Raw genomic sequence first — 18,867 nt, 5'->3', positions numbered from 1 at the left:
CAAATAAGGGGCTCTACAATGGGTTCATTGCTTTTCTGTGATTACTAATGAGAGTGAGTACTCTTTCATATGTTTAGTAGATATTTGAATTTTATTGGTTTTGGTGTCGTTGTAGCTCTTCATGAAAAGCGCTTTCTAAAAGGCATTTTTGAGCACCCTTTAGGGAACCAAAGGCCAAATAAGTTAGAGTATTTGTCACAACATGACAATGAGAGAGGTGAATTCATTCATTAATTGCTTGTTGTATGCTTATCACTGGAATATATTTTGTAACATCTCCTGACATCACTATTTATGACTTTTACAAAAACAAAAACAAAAAAGGCTACTGATAATACTCGGGAGCGCTCAACGAAGGCCCCATCTGAGACTCTGTAGAATATATTATAGAATGCAAATATTCTTTGGATTCTGTCTTGTTGTTGTTGTTGTTGTTGCTGTTTCCTACCCCGTAACTTTTGGCATCCCTACCCAACATTTTTATAATACAGGACTGTCTTTGAGGTTTGTTTTCCTTATGGTTGTTCTCATGTATAAAAGAGATGATGATAGTGTTTCTCATGCCAGTATGTCTGTGTATGATTTATGTTGTAAAGAGTGAGAAGAGCTTTACAGCCATTGTCTCACTAATCTTCAGAGCATCTTTTCGAGATAGAGAGGAGGCAAGTGAATCATCATCCTCTATAGCATAGGAGGAAACATCTCCCCATAAGGAGATATCCACTGCTTTATCGACAGAGCACAAAGCTGGGAGCAGAATTCAGGCTGTATTCTGACTCCTACACTAATGCCTATGGACTAGACATGGCGTAAAATTTTATATGCATGAGGCATGAGGGGTATTCATCAGCTGATCACTATTAACAACTGACTAGAACATGAAGTTTTGTTTGTTTGTTTTAAAAAAGAAAGATATATGATGAAACTTTACATGCTTTTACAGAGTTCTGATAATTTTTTTTAACAATTTGACTGTACTTTTACAGTTTTACTCCTTCCAGAAATTCCTTTCACTCTGCTTATCCCATAAGTAATTGCTAATGTTCTTAAACTAATCAAGAAAATCATTTCTATTAGCTCCTAAATACCCAGACTTCATACCTTCTTGCTTCCTACTCTCCTCATATCTAATCTCTCCCTTAGGTTTAGCAACAAAATGTGCAGCTTGACGTGATTAGTGGGTGTCTGAACATTTAGTGTGTCTCCTCTCATCTGTCTGCTTTCATTTAGACTTCTCAACTCTTAAAAGTAATTTTAACACATTATAAGAAATCCTTGAATTTAACACTTTACAGTTTATGAAAGACCATGTAAAGGTTCCTTCTCACAGAAAGGGGTACAAGGACAATGAAACTCAGATGACATCCTTAAATGCACTCTACTATTATATGGCTAACTTAAGATTAAAGATCTGGTTTAATAACTATTAGTCTAGTGGTCCTTTCATAGATGGCATAATACGGTTGTAAGGAGTACAGACTGTCTGTTTTTGAATCACTGGTCCTTGCTAACTAGCTGGCTTACCTTAGGCAAGTTACTTGAGGTTCTCTGTGCCTCAGTTTCCCCAGCTATCAAATAGGTCCACCAAGAGTTATGAAGATTCAATGAGTTGATACATATAGAAGTACTTAAAACAGTGCCTAACATAAATGCTTAATAAATGTTAGCCCTATTATCTTTCCTCGTTATTTAGTGTTAAAGAGCAAGAACATCTATACAAATAAAATAAAATCATCCTTCAAAATTCCTGAATATTATAAAACTAACATATAATGTCAACTAAAATTGATACCAATTAGTTTCTTTATCTTAATGAAATCAGTATTGCAGTTTGAGTCAAGTTAATGACCTGGAATCATATATAACATTCAGTTTCTCTTCTGAACCTCCAGCTCACTTAGCACATTTATGCCCCCCCCCCCAAAAAAACGTGTAAATTGCTCACTTGTTTGAAGTGTAACACTCAGGTGTTCCATGCAGCAGGTATCTCTGATAGAAGTATGCATTAATAGGCAAGGCATTGCTCCATTCCCTGAAGGCGTAATAAGGCTATTCCAGAAATACGTGTTGAACTTCTACACAGGTTTAAGAATTATGAGGAGCAGAGAAGATATTGTAATGAATCCCTACTATTCTTATTTTTTATTTCTTTTTAACTTTTAAGTTCAGGGGTACGTGTACAGGTTTGTTACATAGGTAAACTTGTGTCATGGGGTTTGTTGTACAGATTATTTCGTCACCCAGGTATTACACCTAATACCCATTAGTTGTTTTTCCTGATCCTCTCACTCCTCCCACCCTCCAACCTGTGATAGGTCACAGTATCTGTTGTTTCCATCTATGTGTCCATGAGTTGTCATCATTTAGCTCCCACTTACAAGTGAGAATATGCAGTTCCTGTGTTAGTTTGCTAAGGATATTGGCCTCTAGCTCCATCCATGTTCCTGGAAAGGACATGATCTCATTCTTTTTTATGGCTTCATAGTATTCCATGGTGTATATGTACCACATTTGCTTTATCCTGTCGATTACTGATGGGCATTTAGGCTGATTCCATGTCTTTGCTATTGTTAATGGTGCTGTAATGAACATACATATGCATGTGTCTTTATAATAGAATGATTTATATTTCTTTGGGCATATACCCAGTAATGAGATTGCTGGGTTGAATGCTAGTTCTGTTTTTAGGTCTTCGAGGAATTGCCACACTGTCTTCCACAATGGCTGAACTAATTTACACTCCCATCAACAGTGTATAAGTGTTCCTCTGGGTACCTACTCTTCCTTTGAAGAAAATACCTACACAACTAAATAATTAGAGAGAAGAAGAGACAGAGAAGGATGGCATAATAATAAAGTGTTCTTTGGAGGCAAGGATGATGTTTTATTAATTTTTGTATTCCCAGAAAATAACAGATAAGTGGTTATTAGTGAATGAACAAATGAATGAGTTAACTAATTGTAGCAGAAAAGGGAAAAGATAAATATAAATAAAGGTCGTCCATCTATTTAACAAACATGTATTGCATGCCTAGGAATTGTACTTGGCTTGAAGACTTTAAAGTGGATTAAGACAGTCCCATATTTTAAGGACCAGCAACTGAGGGTGTTAAACAGAAAGGTCAATTACATTACAACAATCTGTGGGTTCACACATACCATTTCAAGACTAGAGAAGAGAAGAAAATCAGAGATTCTTCCAGAAATGAAAATTCTTGAGCTGGAACTTTGAGGATGAGGAAAAGTTAGTTAGTTAGAAAGGAAAGATGAGTATGGTTGGGGTTCAATAGTTGAAGCAAATATTGCAGTATGAAAGGTGTGAGAGAGCCTCAAACAGGTTACAGATTGTGGCACTATGGGTGATGGGGAAGGAGTGAGAGAGATGACTACAGAGAAGTAACCTACTAGGAACTGCTGAGAAATCTTAGATATTGTGCTAAAAAACTTGGAATTTTTTTAAAGCATGAGGTCACCACTTGATGATCTTTCTCAAGGACAGGACTATCAATCTTAGGTTTTATTATATTCTTCAATTTTGACACAATTTGTACTTCAATAATTCTCTGTAAGAATTTTTTTTCCTTTGTGGTAGGTCTTATTGATTGATTGATTGATTGATTGATTGAGATAGGGTCTTGCTCTGTCACCCAGGCTGGAGTGCAGTGGCAATCATGGCTCATTGCAGCCTCGACCTCCCAGGCTCAAATGATCCTTCTGCCTCAGCCTCCCAAGTAGTTGGGACTATAAGCATGCACCACTGTGCCTGGCTAATTGCAAAAAATTTTGTAGAGAGAAGGTCTCCCTATGTTTTCCTGGCTGGTCTCAAACTCCTGTCTCAAGCAATCCTCCCGCCTCGGCCTCTCAAATTGCTGGGAAGACAGGTAGGGGCCACCGCACCTGGCCTTATTTTTTTAATGTATTTTTAAAAAACCCAAGAACAGGCATTTTCTGCATAATGTGCCTGCATTTTGGCTTTGTATTTACTAATGCATGAATTATTGCCTTAGCTACACATAATCAACAGAAGAAAAGTATTTAACTTTTAGCTACAGTGATTTATCATATGGAAATGGTATGCTTCTCAGGGATTGTGGAAATGTCCTTGGAAGTCTATGACTCCTCAGATTTGAGAAATGTTGATATGGAGGTAGAATTGGAGTAGGCAGGGGAAAGACAGGTGCCAGGAAAACCAGTTCAGAGTCTACCGCAATAATCATATGAGAAATAAAGAGGGCTTGAACTAAGGGAGTTCAGATGAGAGAAGAATCTAACAGTTATTTATAGAGTAAAATTGAGTAAAAAATGACATCCAGGATTTTGGGCTTGAGAGAGGGAGGACTCAATAATTGTACATGGGTTTCTGGTTTCAGTGATTAGATTTCTGGCATCTGCTGTCCATAAGATAGTAAAAACCACAGATAGGGTAAATGCCAGTGTTGGAAATATGAAGTTTGAGGTGTTTGTGCACATCCAGGTAGAAATTTATGGAATGCGGAAGAACAATGTAAACTGGGGTTTTCAGCAAAATAGTAGGTAAATATTGTAGTTTTGGGGGTGAGGGTACTCACACAGGCAATGAGTAGACTAAGAAAAGAAAAGTATAGAGAAAGAAGAATCCAACAAAGAGATTGAGAAGTAGTGGCTGAGAAGTAGGCAGAAATTCAGGAGAGTAGTGTTCTTAACTCCAAGGTAGAAGAGAATTCCAAGATTGAAATTGTTAGAAAAACTTGGCGGAGAAGGTATTCTTTGAACTGTGTGTGAATAGACAAAGAGCTCTGACAGAGCAGAAAGGAGGAGGGATGGATTCTGGGTAAGGAAATGTTATAAGCAGTCTCACAAAGAGTGACATCAGATTTATACCAGAAGCCAGAGCTTGGCTGGAGTGGGCAGTACAGTATAAGGTAGAAAGCATAGGCTCTGAAACCAACTCCTTAGGTTCAAATCTCAGCTCTCCACTTTTAGCTATGTGACCCTTGGCAGGTTATGTAACCGTCTAAAGCTTCCATTTTCTCCTGTGTAAAGTGGAGGCAGTGATAGTACATTGTTAATAGATTGTTTACTTTTACTCTTCCAAATAGACAGACCCTTGCAAAAGTCAGGGTGATTTTGTATATACAACATTGTTATCAGCTACCTCTGAATACTTTATTCTTTTCCTTCTACCACCCTAATATCCATTTGAAAAGTTCTCATTATTCTTTTTCTTACCTATTCTAAAAGTATCATTCAATCCCCACTTCCTCCAGGAAGCTTTTTTGACAAGTATTCAGCTCTTACTTCTTAGACCTCCAGTAACATCTAATGTTTGTCAAGTACAATTAAGTGCTTGCTTTTACAAAACTAATTTTGGGAAATATTTCTAATGGTTTCATGTTTCTTAATCTTCTCTCCCCAAGAAAGATCGTAAACTTCTTAAAGTCAAGATACATCTTCAGGGTATCCGTACATTTTGCTGTGCCTGGGACACTCGATTTATGCCTGTTGTCCTGATATAGTTTATATGAATTCATAATTAATAATGCCCCCTTTTGACTCTCTCAAGAGGGTAGTTGTTTTCATGATGAATTCCATGAACAACCTGGATATAGTAATACATACTTTTTGAAATTAGCAGCAAATATTTATTGAGTGGCTATAGCATGTCTATGACAAAATAATAATAAGCAAGGGGGAGAAAATGAACTGCCAATAATTATGCCATTGAGAGAGAATTTTTCTGTCTGTGTGTGTGAGAGTGTGTATGTGGAGAGAGAAGGAGTTTTACTAACAAAAATGAGATTATAGTAAAGGTAATATTTTATAATCTGCTTTTAAAATGTCATAGTACATTGCATCATGAACACTTTTCTTACCATTAAATACAATTCTCTATATCACATTTTAATGGCATTTCCTTACATGAAAATACTATATTTAAGCAACTTTCTATTATTAAATATTTGAAGCTGTCTCCAAATTTCACATTATAAGTACCATTGTGATGGATATCTTTGTGTAGAGTCTTTATAGCAAGGCTTGGTTGTTTTCTTACTATATATTTCTAGAATTAGAATTGTCAAACTAAAGAATTTGCCCAATATTTTAAAGATATATTTTTGCTGTCGTTGTCATATTGCCCTGCAGAAATAGCTTCAAGAATATTAAAATCTGTTTTGTGTGTCTAATGGCAATTATACATCTTTGCTTTTTATTATTTTATTATTTATTCATGGGCTGATTTGTTTTTTCTTGTTGATTTTATTTTTATTTATTTTTTAGGAGACAGTTGTCTCACTTTGTTGCCCAGGCTGGTCTCAAACTCCTGGACTCAAGTGATCTGCCCACCTCTGCCTCCCAAAGTGCTGGGATTATAGGTGTGAACCACCACCCCGTCCTCTTACTGATTTTAGAGTGTTCTTTAGAGATTAAGAATATTAAATTTTCATTTATGCTTGTTTTTTACACTTTTTTTGCCATTTATTCATTTCTATTTTTACTTTTACAGATACTCTATTTTAATAAATAGAAGTTTAAATAGTCTCTATGTAGTCTGTATGTTTATATTGTTTATATAGTCTCTATATAAATATATTTTATAAATCCTTAGCAATTCTTTTCCAACCCCAATATTTTCTTCTAGTATTTAATCATTTTACATCATATATTTACATCTTTAATAATTATGGAATTTATTTTACTTTATTTCAGGGCTCTGATATTCTTTTCCTAGATTTTCTAAATTGTCAGAATCCTATGTATTACATAATCTATTATTTCCTTATTGGCTTGAAATGCCACTTCTACTGTTTATGGTTAGTTCCTTTTTTAATCTTTACATTGTATTTTTAGACAAAAAAACCCATGTTATAATTATTATGGATTTTAAGAAATACATTTTAATATCTGGGAGAACATGTTCCCTCTTATTTTTTTAGGATTTTCTGGGTTATTCTCACATGGTTGTGCTAAATTATACAAATAGTCTGCTTGTCAATTCCCCCCCAAAAACCCCATTAAGATTTTGATTGAAATTGCATTAAGTTGCTCATAAGCAGTTTACAAGTACTACAGAGCTACTAATGATATCCCTGCCAACTACTTAAGAAACTCCTAGTTCTCAAATTACAAATATTCCCAGTCAAGAAAGGATCATCAGACATTTGAAAAAAAAAACCAGTTGACTAAACAAAAAGAAACTAATAAATAAACAGGACAAATTTATTTTCCTAAGACAATTTGTCTTCTGCTTTCCAGAAGAAACAGACAATGAAAAGTATGGGAAAAATTTTTCAATATTAAATTTTCAGAGATATTCAGGGGTAGAATATAACCATTAAGTATGACCTGTTTCCCATAAATAGGAGCAGAATACTGAAATATATATATATATATAGAAAGGTTGGATAAAATGAAATTCAAGTAATATTCATGCTCAAATATTGAATTAAGCAAATGTCTTAGAATATAGAGCAAAAAGTCAAGGATATAAAATATGATGGAAGAGTAAAAAAGATGTGAAGAGTGTGGTAGAAATGGAGGAATGGGAAAGGATGTGGGAAAATAATAAAAAAAAATTCTTTGACCTGAAGAGTAATTCAGGTCCTCAGATTGAAAAGTTTCATCCAACACCAAACAAGGAAAAAAGGATACATATCTAGATATGTATACACATGCTGATGAAAATTTTGGAATTCTAAGGATAAGAAACTGATCCTTCCAGAGAATTAAAAAAAAGGATCTTTCAAAGGTAACAAATTTCTCATCAGCAAGACTAGAAGTGGGTGCAGACTAGGCAATGTTTCTAAGTTCTCAGGAAGAAGAACTAGAACCCAAAATTGATAATCAACTATCAAGTGTCAAAACAAACTAAATATGTATTTAAACAGGGAAGGACTCAAGTTTACCTCCTACAGATTCTTCCTAATTAAAAAGAAGCATTACTAGAAGATATATTCAAGCAAAACAAAGCAATGGGAATCCTATATGGAAAACCTAGGATGCAAAGAGCACTGGAACCAACCTAGATGCTTATGAAAATAAATCCCAGTATAACAACAATGTAGTAGGCCTAGAAAGCAGGCAGCCTAAATTAGAGTCATCAGAAGGTTCCAGGAGAAATTCTTTCAAGAAGAAAGTAGACATCACATTTCGAATTGCATAATTAAGAGCCTTTTAACATTTTAGGGCAAAAGTAACTGCATTTAACTTAGAGATTAATCTAAGACTTGATATCTTTATAATATTGACTCTGCCCATGCAGGAAACTAGATATATTCTTCAAGTTTTTAAAAATGTCCTTCAGTGATGTTTTGCAATAATATTTATACAAGAGTTTTACATTTTTTATTGTTTATTTCTACATATTTGATATATTTTATTACAATTATGAATAGGATCATTTATCCATTTTCTAATTGGTATATAGAAAAAAACTATTGTGGATATATATTTTATAATGTTTGACCTTTCTTATAAATCATAATGGTCTACCTTTTTTATACCTTTCAGTTGAGTCTCCTGAATTTTGAGTTACAGAATTTTTATCTTAAAATGTAATCATTTCATTCTTTCTTAAAAACATTTGTACAGCATATTTGGTTTTCTTGTTTGGTTGCTTAGGTTAGAATTTTCTGAGCAACATTCAGTAATAGTGGAGACAGCTTCTTTTTGTTTCTGATTTTATTGTTAATTATAGAAGTCTAAGGAAAGCTATTCATTACCATGATAAGGAACTATTCTATTCTTATTGTACTAAGAGTGCTGTTTTACTATCAACTCTCTAATAAGTGTGATATACTGCTGTATCAGGTTCTCGTGCTGCTGTGAAGAAATACTCTAGACTGGGTAATTTATAAAGAAAAGAGGTTTAGTTGACTCACAGTTCTACATGGCTGGGGAGACTTCAGGAAACTTACAATCATGGCAGAATGTACCTCTTTACAGGGCAGCAGGAGAGAGAATGAGCACCAGCAGGGAAGATTCCAAAAGCTTATATAACCATCAGATCTTGTGAAACTCACTCATTATCATGAGAACAGCATGGGGGAAACTGCCCTATGATTCACTTATCTCCACCCAGTCCCTCCCCTAACACGTCGGGATTATGGGGATTACAATTCAAGATGAGATTTTGGTTAGGGCATGGCCAAACCACGTCATCTACATTAAGCACATTGTTAAGTGTCAGGATAAATGTTGTGGGCTCAACTTTATACTGTAGGGGACCATTATAGCAATATCATAAGAGCAATACTTTGAGAGACTAAGCCAATAATAGGATAAATATAAATCTGAGGAAAAGATATATAAAACCATTTAGTAATTCAAGCATCTAGTGACAATTGTATAACCATATGGACAAAGGTAGAGAAAAATACCTACAGAAAGTTTGAACTTAAGAGATAGGTCAGGTAAGAAACCCACTTTTTTTTTTTTTAACCTTATTCTTGGTCATGAGATTTAAAATATTTGATAGCAAAATGATTTAAAGTCCAAATTAATATTGAATTGAATATACACATTACAGCCAAAACCAGACCTATTTTTCTGTTGCTTATATATAATTATAGACAGCATAACTGAGCAACAGGAAGTTATTACTTCTTAAATATCAGAAAACATTTCACTTTCTCTTCTGAAATAAGGAACAGCAGTAACTGAATTCTAGTCACTGCTCTTAATAGTTTTGTAGTTCTCATAAAGTATTGCTTACATAATATTTGACTTCCACACTATCCGTTTTGATGGTTTTAAATTTTTCAAATAAAAATAAATGAGTTTTCATACTATGGATGACTTGACATCATTTAAAAGTGTAAATTCATACTTGGAGATAGCAGGACTCTATGCTCTTTCCTCATTGTTCTGGTCAAATACATTGCCAATCATGATAATAATTTGACTATTAATTTTTACTTGAAATTAATCTATTCGTGTTTAATTAAAAGTGTCTAAAACATAAACTTGGGATGTCAATGAAGACCTTTTTAAAATTCTCCTTCACAATGGCTGATCATCAAACCATGATTATATTTTGAAGATTTTACCTAGTTAGTCATATTTGGAGTAAGACTATGTGCTGTCTCCTGCATATTAATGGTTCAGATCTTTAATTATAACATATTGCATGGTCTATAAGATTATATAGAACATTAGGAAAGCTTAGCATTTCTCATTTGTGAGTCTGACATTCACACCTGTCAGGATTGGTACAGATTCAAGCTTGTTTTTAATAAACTTCAAAGAAGATCAAAACTAGGGATAATCTGTTTCGTGTCTTTGACATGATAGAAGTTTGGGGCCCCTGTTTTGCCCTGTAGCTTTTGCCTAAGGAGAAAGCCACCCTTTTCAGCCGCACTTTTCAGCTGATACTTGCTCCCACAGGCTTTTTACAATTTTTGAGTAGTGAGTGACAAGAAGCAATATGACGATGTTGGTTGGTAGAGAGATACTTCTTCACCATCTGGTGAGCATTCTGGAGAACAGAGACAAGTTGCACACTGATAAAGGAGTGAAGTCATTTTGCAGCCAGTTTTAAGGATTGATTTAAGAACTCCCAGAGCAGCCCATTATGTGGTCATCCATTCAGCACCATTCTTTGTGGGACTGTTTACACTAGAAGGAACAGTAGAGATCAATTTAGCGTTGAGGAAACTGAGGGCTACGGAGTGCCAGGGTCATGTTCATCACACTTATTTGTGTTTCAAAGCAAAATCTACACTCCAAAATGTGCAAGTACTATCTTATTATGGAATTTACACTGATACATTCTGAGGTCATGTAGGAAATAGACCAGAGTAAAGCATTAGCAATTAGGTCAGTAGCTTGAGACAATGCAGGCTCTGAGGCAATCTTCACTTTCACTGACCACAGACTGGGATTGATACAGCAACCCTTTTCTATGTATCATGTCTTCAGCTGAGTTTTAAGTTGTACTAGTGGAAGCCATAGCCTGTGTTAGCTCATAGGTCCTAGTGCCCTTTCCCCTCCCCCTTCCCTTTCCCTTTCCCTTGCTTCTTCCCCTTCCCCTTGCTTCTTCCCCTTCCCCTTTCTCCTTCCCCTTCCCCTTTCTCCTCCCCTCTCCTCTCCCTTCCCTTCCCCTCCCCTTCCCTCTCATCTCCTCTCCTCTCCTCTCCTTGACAACGGGTAGAGTGTAGTGCAATCATAGCTTACTGCATCCTTGAACTTCCAGGGCTCAACCAATCCTCTTGCCTCAGCCTCTGGGTAGCAAGGACAACAGGCACACACCATTATGCCCAGCTTATTATTAGTAGTAGTAGTATTATTATTTTGTAGAGATGGGTCCTGCTATGTTGCCCAGGCTGGTCTCAAACTCCTGGCCTCAAGCAATTCTCTGGCCTCAGTCATGCAAAGTGTAGGGATTACAAGCATGAGCCATCACTTCCAGCTCTAGTGCTATCTCTTTATAGGAATCAAAAAAATTTCTTGGCTATTTCAAATTTTTTAGAGTAAGAGGTCAACTAGAAAAGACTCAGTTATGTTTTCAAAAATATACTGTGTGCATATATATGTAGAAATGTATTAGAATGAAATAATAATTTTTTACAGTGGTTACCATTGGTTTGTGAAATTATACATGCTTTTTCTTAACTTTCTCTAATTTGTCTGTATTTCCTAAGATTTCTACCATGAGATTTTTCTCTTAATGTCTAGTTTTATTACATAGGTAATAGATAAATATATTCATGTCATAAAATATTTTTAAAATTCAGAATATTAGAAAGTCCTTTTTCATGCTTCTTAATCTTGCTGTCTTTCTTGAAAGTATGCACTTAGTGAAGGATACAATTTGTTGTATATCTGCCTTAATCCATTTTGTGCTGCTCTAACAGAATACTTGAGACTAGGTAATTTATCATGAACTGAAATTTATTGGCTCACAGTTCTAGAGGCTGGGAAATCTAAAGTCAAGGTGCTGGCATCTGTCAAGGGTCCTTTTGTTGCATCACCACATGACAGAAAGCAAAAGGGAGAGAGAGAGATTGGGAGAGAGAGAGGAAAGGGGACTGAACTTCTCACTCTTTTATAACAAACCCGCTCCAGTGATAATAGGATTAACCCTTCCATCAGGGCAAAGCTCACATGACCTCTTAGAAGTCCCAACTCTTGTTTGATGTGGTGGCTCACATCTGTAATCTCAGCACTTTGGGAGGCCCAGGTAGGTGGATCACTTGAGCTAAGGAGTTCGAGACCAACCTGCCTGAGCAACATGAAGAAACCCTATCTATACAAAAAAATACAACAAAATAGCCGGGCATGGTGGCATGTGCCTGTAGTTTCAGCTACTCTGCAAGCTGAGGTGGGAGGATCACCTGAGCTTGGGAAGCTGAGGCCACAGTGAGCTATGATCATGCCACTGCACTCTAACCTGGGTGTTGAAGTGAGACCCCGTCACCAAAAAAAAAAAAAAAAAAGAGTCCTACCTCTTAATACTGTTACCATGACAATTAAACTTCAGCCTGAGTTTTGGATGGGGCAAACATTCAAACCATAACAGTATCTTTTCAGATTTTTTAACTGAATATTTATATATATATGAACATTTAGAATTAGGAGTAATTTTAAAAATCAAAAGTGATACACTACAGATGTTATTCTGTGATTGATCTTTGTACTTACTGTGTTTTGGAGATTATTTTATTTTAGTATGTATAAATCTATACCAGTTTTCTTAAATTGCAGCACAGTATGTATGTCAAGTTTATCCTTTATTTTCTTACTGATGGACTTTTAAAATATTGCAAACAGTACTACACTAAACATTGTCGTGCATAGTTGCTTGTGTATTACATTGGTTTTTAAATCAACGAACTAGTTGCATACATGGAGAGAAACAACAAGCAGGGAGATGGATATAAGAGAAGAAGAGATTAAAGGGGATGGAATCAGTTGTTTCTGGAGCACAGAATATTCACCAAATTTGACCAGATGTGCAGTTGCTCACTTAGGAAAGAGCAACTGCACTGGGGCATACAGGTTTTTCAGGAAATCAGAAGTCTTCAGAGAAGTTTTGGTTAAAATCTGCAGTATACACTACCAAAATGGTCTTTGTCTTTGTTGTTCTTATGCAAGAAAGACCAGCTCCTTTTATCTATAGCTGGAAGGCTGCTGTCTTGGAGTCTGGGAGAAAGGAGATGAATATCTGATGGGTGGGAATGGAAGGTGTGTATCCTTGCAGCAGACCTCCAGAGTAGCTGACTGACAGATAAGCATGGTAGTCCTAAGATGTGTTTGAGAAAAGAAAATATTAGGAGCTCTTGACAAATCTTGAAAATCAATACAAAAATTAGCCGGGTGTGGTGGCATGTGCCTGTAGTCCCAGCTACTCAGGGAGCTGACGCAGAGAATCCCTTGAACCTGGGAGGCAGATGTTGCAGCGAGATCGTGCCACTGCACTCCAGCCTGGGCAACAGAGTGAGACTCTGTCTCAAAAAAGAAAAAAAAGAGAAGAAAAAGAAAAAAAATCAGTTGCCCATCCTGCGGATATGCAGTATAGTGTAACTGCTTCAGCCGCTTGCAAATCTCTTTTACAATTCAAAACGAATTATGAAGAAATAAGAATGAAATATTTTCCTAGAAAAATATTGTGAAAAATGGAAGTTTTAAGTATCGTAATTAAATTGAATGTACCTTAGGGGCAAGTCCTTTATTTAAAACTCCAATTCTCCAATAACACACCTAATATTTGTTATTTTGTTGTTAAATATTTACTCTATGTCGACATTATGCTGAGTATAATGCCTTTTTAATATTCAGAAGAGCACTGTAAAAGCTATTACAGCTTTACAGATAAGAAACCTGAGACCAGAGAGAGGTTAAGTAACTTGACCAATTGTCATATAGCATGTAAGTGGCAGAGTTAGGATTTGAACCCAGGTTTTTAACTATTTAAAATTCTGGCTGTTAACGCCACACTGAAAATAAACTTCTTTAGTAGATAACAAGTTGTATCTATATAGATATCAGTATATATGCTGTGGATTGCTAGCTTGGGGCACATTACTGCTTTGAATTGTGGTATCTTTTATAAGCTATTGAAATACTGGATTATTGATAAGACCATGCAACAGTGAGAAAAATAGTTTTGCTTTTATTTGTGTCAATCATACTATGTTGTTGGAGCTTTTGAAGTAGGGAGTGATCAGGTAGAGACAGGCAGAAGAGATTAGTTTGTATGTATTATCCTGAAATCTGAGTTATTTGACATTTTTAAGGCAAGGCATTGATTGAATTTTATGAACATAAATTTGCAAAGAAAAGTAATCCCATCTGCTCAATAACAATTCTTCGCTCTTAGCCAAGAACACTGATTTCAACTTGAGAGTAATAATCATATTTATCACACTTGTTAATTGCATGAACCGTATATAGATTGTCAGGCTCATAAAGGTAGATATTTATGGTCACTGGGCATTCCTCACATTCCACATTTTCATTGTTATGGCATTAACTATTATTTCTGTTTCTCTCTTTGTCACTGAAGACTTCACATAGTATAACAGCTAGTATTTTCTGTGATTATATAGCAATATTCTCAAACCTAATTGTTCATACAAAGTACAAATCAGGGACTTTTTCTACTAGGTTTCTGAAGTACTTGTTCTCTAGATTTAAACTCCAGTGTTGTACTAATGGGAGTAAGTTTTTCTTTTATCTGCCAAGGAGCTCCTCTTACATCTAAAACCTGTTGTTTTCCTCTTTGTAAATATCAGTGTAAAGTACACACTGTGTAAAATGTAAATTACTGATGTGAGAATGGCCATTTTAGTTCACATTGTTGATTGCCAAAGTGGGACAAAGGATTCTGTCTGATTAACTTTAAGGAAACTATAGTATTCTTTTGTCTCTTTAGCCTTCCTTCTGGTTTATTCAAAGAATTCTCAGCAGGTTGATCAAGAGTTGCAAAGTAAAGCACTGTTCTTAAAAACTGCTCTCTGGAAAGATCTGCAGTGGTTTTGAGGACTGCCAAGCATCAGGAGTTCGAAAAATGGATAACTAAATAACCTCATTTACAGAAAATATGTTAGGTAAAATTGCATAGGAAACGATAGAATGAGTCTTTTAAACATACAGATATTTATAACAAAGGGTAAAATTAATAAGTAAGTTGTAAGGAATATTTAGAAAATAGTATTCTAAAAGACAATACTTACATCTTTTAATGTATATCTTAGAAAATGGTGAGAATTTCTTGTATGCTCTGTATTTATAAGGAGTAATAATAGATTTTGAAGTAATTCCATATTATAAGAAGTCATTTCTTCATATGTACAAAATTCCAAATAAGTGGATGGGAAGAAAATCTGTAAATAGTTGTTTTTAATTTAAAAACATGCAGTATATAATAAATACATCTATTTTCTTGGATAATATAAAAGCAACATTTTCCAGAATTTGTTTTGCTAACAAATGTGTATACCATGATTCTGAACTTATTTAAAAGAAACTTCTACTTAAAAGGACCAAGATGAGTAAGTAGTAATTTTTGCAGAATCTCCAATTGGAAGGATATCTACTGTTCAAAAAAGCAATCTAAAACAAGACAAGAAATTAAAATTGACAAAGGAGAAGTTCCATATAATCTAATTCAAAATCAAATGAGTTTTTCAAGAGAATAAATTTCATAATGTAATCTAAGCCAAAATGAGCTGAAAATTACACACTATTTTCTTTTCTTTGTCTCTATTTCCCATTAGGTGGTTTCCATCCATGGAAATTAGTTACATGCCATTCCTACCATCCCATGCCCATGGTAGACATAATTAAGAAATTGTGTGTGTGTGTGTGTGTGTGTGTGTGTTTTGTAAGCCTCCGACTCCTTCTCAACAAAACACTTCAAGGAGCCATTAGCAAATTAGAATTGAAACCCCATTATGTCTCTCAGGTCTTCTGATCAGTTCTTATTATACTTACTCTTAGTAAAATAATCTCTATTAATAGTGAGAAGTAAGGAACTATGTGATACAATAAAAAGTGCTCTGAAAGAAGTCAGAACATTGTGTGTAAGTCCTGGTTCCACCATTAATAGTAAACTCTTTGAGGACTTCCAATTTCTCCAGGACTGGTTTTCAATCTGTATAATTAAGGGGTTTAGGCTATACTCTCTTTTTATTTTTTGAGACAATGTCTCACTCTGTCACCCAGGCTGGAATACAGTGGTATGATCTTGGCTCACTACAACCTCTGCCTCCCTGGGTTGAAGTGATCCTCCCACCTCAGCCTCCCAAGTAGCTGGGATTACAGGCATGCACTATGACACCTGGCTATGTTTTTGTATTTGAGTAGAGACGAAGTTTCGCCATGTTGGCCAGGCTGTTCTCAAACCCCTGGCCTCAAGCAATCTGCCCACCTCGGCCTCCCAAAGTGCTAGGATTACAGGTGTGAGCCACCCTGCCTAGCCTAGACTCTTTCTAAAGTTCTTTTCAGTTTCAACCTTCTATGGCTTTTGGGTTCTTTTTTTTTTTTTAGACTTTCATATTACTGAATCTCATAACTCACTTTTTCCTCCATTTCATGTTTTCAACCTTTCTATTCTAGGGCTCTGCACAAGTTACTGCCCTTTTGTTGCTACTCCAAGGTAATTCATGTTATATGCAGATGTATATTAGCCATGCCAATAAATCTACATACTGTATTATCATCTTTCCAGAATTTTTCAAAACAGAAAGTCTTTCTTGACTAATCATTTATTCCTCATATAATAGTATGAAGTTATTAACAAATATTCCTTGAATTATGTGTGACAGAATTTGCTGGGAGCTTGATTCAGTACATTTCTTTAGGCTGCATATAACAGAAGGCTTCATTTAAAATGGCTTAACTAATAAGACATTTATTGAATTATATAATAGGAAGATAGTGATAGAATGATTCTAGTAGTTCAAACATGTATCAAGAATCCAGATTCTTTCCTTCTTTCTAGTCACCCATCCTCAGCACTGTAGTTTTTGATCTCAGTTTTATCCTCTTATGATCTCAAGATGACTACAGCAGCTCTAAGGATATTTATACATCTTCCTTTTCTTTTGTTACTTTTAAGAAAGATAAAACTTTCGCAAAGTTCCTTAACAGATTTCTTTCTCAGACCTGTATTATAAACAAATTCATCATTTGCTTATATCTAAGCCATTCATTGGCAAGAGAAATGCTATGAAATTGGCTGGGAAGTAATCATGGTTCATCCTGGTACTGGGAGGGGTCTGATCTCCCTTGAAGCACCAACCACCTGACACCTGAACAAAATCTAGTGGCTGCTGGGTAAGTAACAACAGTGTCTTCAAAACTTGGTGCATTATAAACACATTTCCGTAATTTGAATCAAGCCTACCATCTCCTCCTCATCTCCAACCACCCGCCTCCCACTTTATTTTCTATATCTTCAGAAGCTTCCAGAAACTTCTCATTCTTCCTTAAATACATATTTTTTATACCTGCCATATTTTGCACATCCTCTTTTATCAGCCTGGGATGCACTTTGTCACCTTTGCAGTCTGGTAAAACCATCATTGTGCTCATATTTCAAGACCTACCTCAAATGTCAGCTCTTTAGATCTGAACCCTTCCTGAATTCCCTGACTTAGCAGGTCAAGTGAGTCGTTCTCAGCTTTGTGCTTCTGCTATAGATCAGTCCTCATAATTTTATAAGTATGTATTGACCCATTTACTCCTGAGAATCCTGTAAGGAAGGGACTCAGTCCCTTGGTATTTGTGTTCTCAGAGATATGATGCTTTGTACATATCAACTGTTTAATAAAGTTTGTTGAATTAATATAGTTAAAAGCCAATATCTTTCTGTTACAAGTTCAAAGCCTAGTGATTGAAGATTTTTCTTTACATTATTTAAATATACATATTTTGGTGAAATATTTAGAGCAAGTTTCATTACATCTGTTCCATCTAAGCAATTCATGACCTGTGTACATTCTAAATGACAGGAACCACAGGTGACTCAGTCAGCAGGCTTCAGAATCAGTAATCCTAAAAGATATTGCAGGTCAATGGCTAATACACTAACAAAGAAAGAGCTTATGCAAATAAGTAAGGAAAATGCTGTTTCAATGTTAAATCATTAAAGACAAATTCAGACTACTCACAAGGAAGATCTATAAATGCCAAGTTAGAATAGTAAAACAGAAAACCAAAAAACAACATTAAGACCTCTGATTACATGTACAGTAATTAACACATTCATTTAACTCCTCTGCCTTCAGAAAGCCATCAATGGACATTTATAGGCATAAATGACAAGGACAAAGAAAGTGGGAAAGGAGGTAACAGCAACAAAATTTTTAGAAGCTGAAAAACAAGTATACAAGGGGTAATTGCTGTAGTAGATGGTTACAGCAGAATCCTGTGCTAGCATTAGGGAAAGTCAAAGAGTAATCCCATGAATAGTGAAGAACAACCAAAAGACTCAGAGAGCAGCCATATCCAGCACCTGAGAAAAACAGGGTAAAGACTAACACTATTTAAGGAACAGTTAGACCTGCAGGTCTCATCTTAAGCTTTGTGGAGCTATGTGGCTTTCCCTTCTATATCCCAGCAAAATACTGGACATTCATTCTCTGATAAATGTAAAACAGTCCCTAGACAAGGGGAACCTAAGCAGGTTGAAGATTGAGTGCCATTCTGAAAACAGAGGGATTAAATAAATACTTATATGTTTGTGTTCATGATAACACAAGGCTTTTTAAATTCTGTTTACCGCTATGTCTCCAGTGGCTAGAATAGAGGCTGCCAAATATAGATGCTCAAATATTTGTTGAATGAATTCTGAAGGTTGAAAGTCCCAACCATCTTCTCCCAGTCAGCCTCCAACTATGCTTAAGCCTTCTGGACAAGAGATTGATATAGCCTCTGGAATTCACC

General features: G+C 35.5%; 1 protein-coding gene and 1 long non-coding RNA gene across 6 annotated transcripts in view; both read left to right on the top strand.

Annotated features, from left to right (window-relative positions):
- LOC108531009 (uncharacterized) overlaps nucleotides 1–305 on the top strand; it is a 3,744-nt gene extending 3,439 nt beyond the window's left edge. The window contains exon 2 of the long non-coding RNA XR_001886039.1: nucleotides 9–305. This is a non-coding gene — a long non-coding RNA (uncharacterized LOC108531009). The remainder of the gene's footprint in view (nucleotides 1–8) is intronic.
- PDE4D (phosphodiesterase 4D) overlaps nucleotides 1–18,867 on the top strand; it is a 640,379-nt gene that overhangs the window by 518,966 nt on the left and 102,546 nt on the right. The gene's annotated exons all lie outside the window — the stretch shown is intronic.

This window comes from Rhinopithecus bieti, unplaced genomic scaffold (genome assembly GCF_001698545.2).
Source record: "Rhinopithecus bieti isolate Rb0 unplaced genomic scaffold, ASM169854v2 scaffold_6513, whole genome shotgun sequence".
NCBI classification, from domain to species: domain Eukaryota; kingdom Metazoa; phylum Chordata; class Mammalia; order Primates; family Cercopithecidae; genus Rhinopithecus; species Rhinopithecus bieti.
This window is presented reverse-complemented; position numbering and strand designations above follow the sequence as displayed.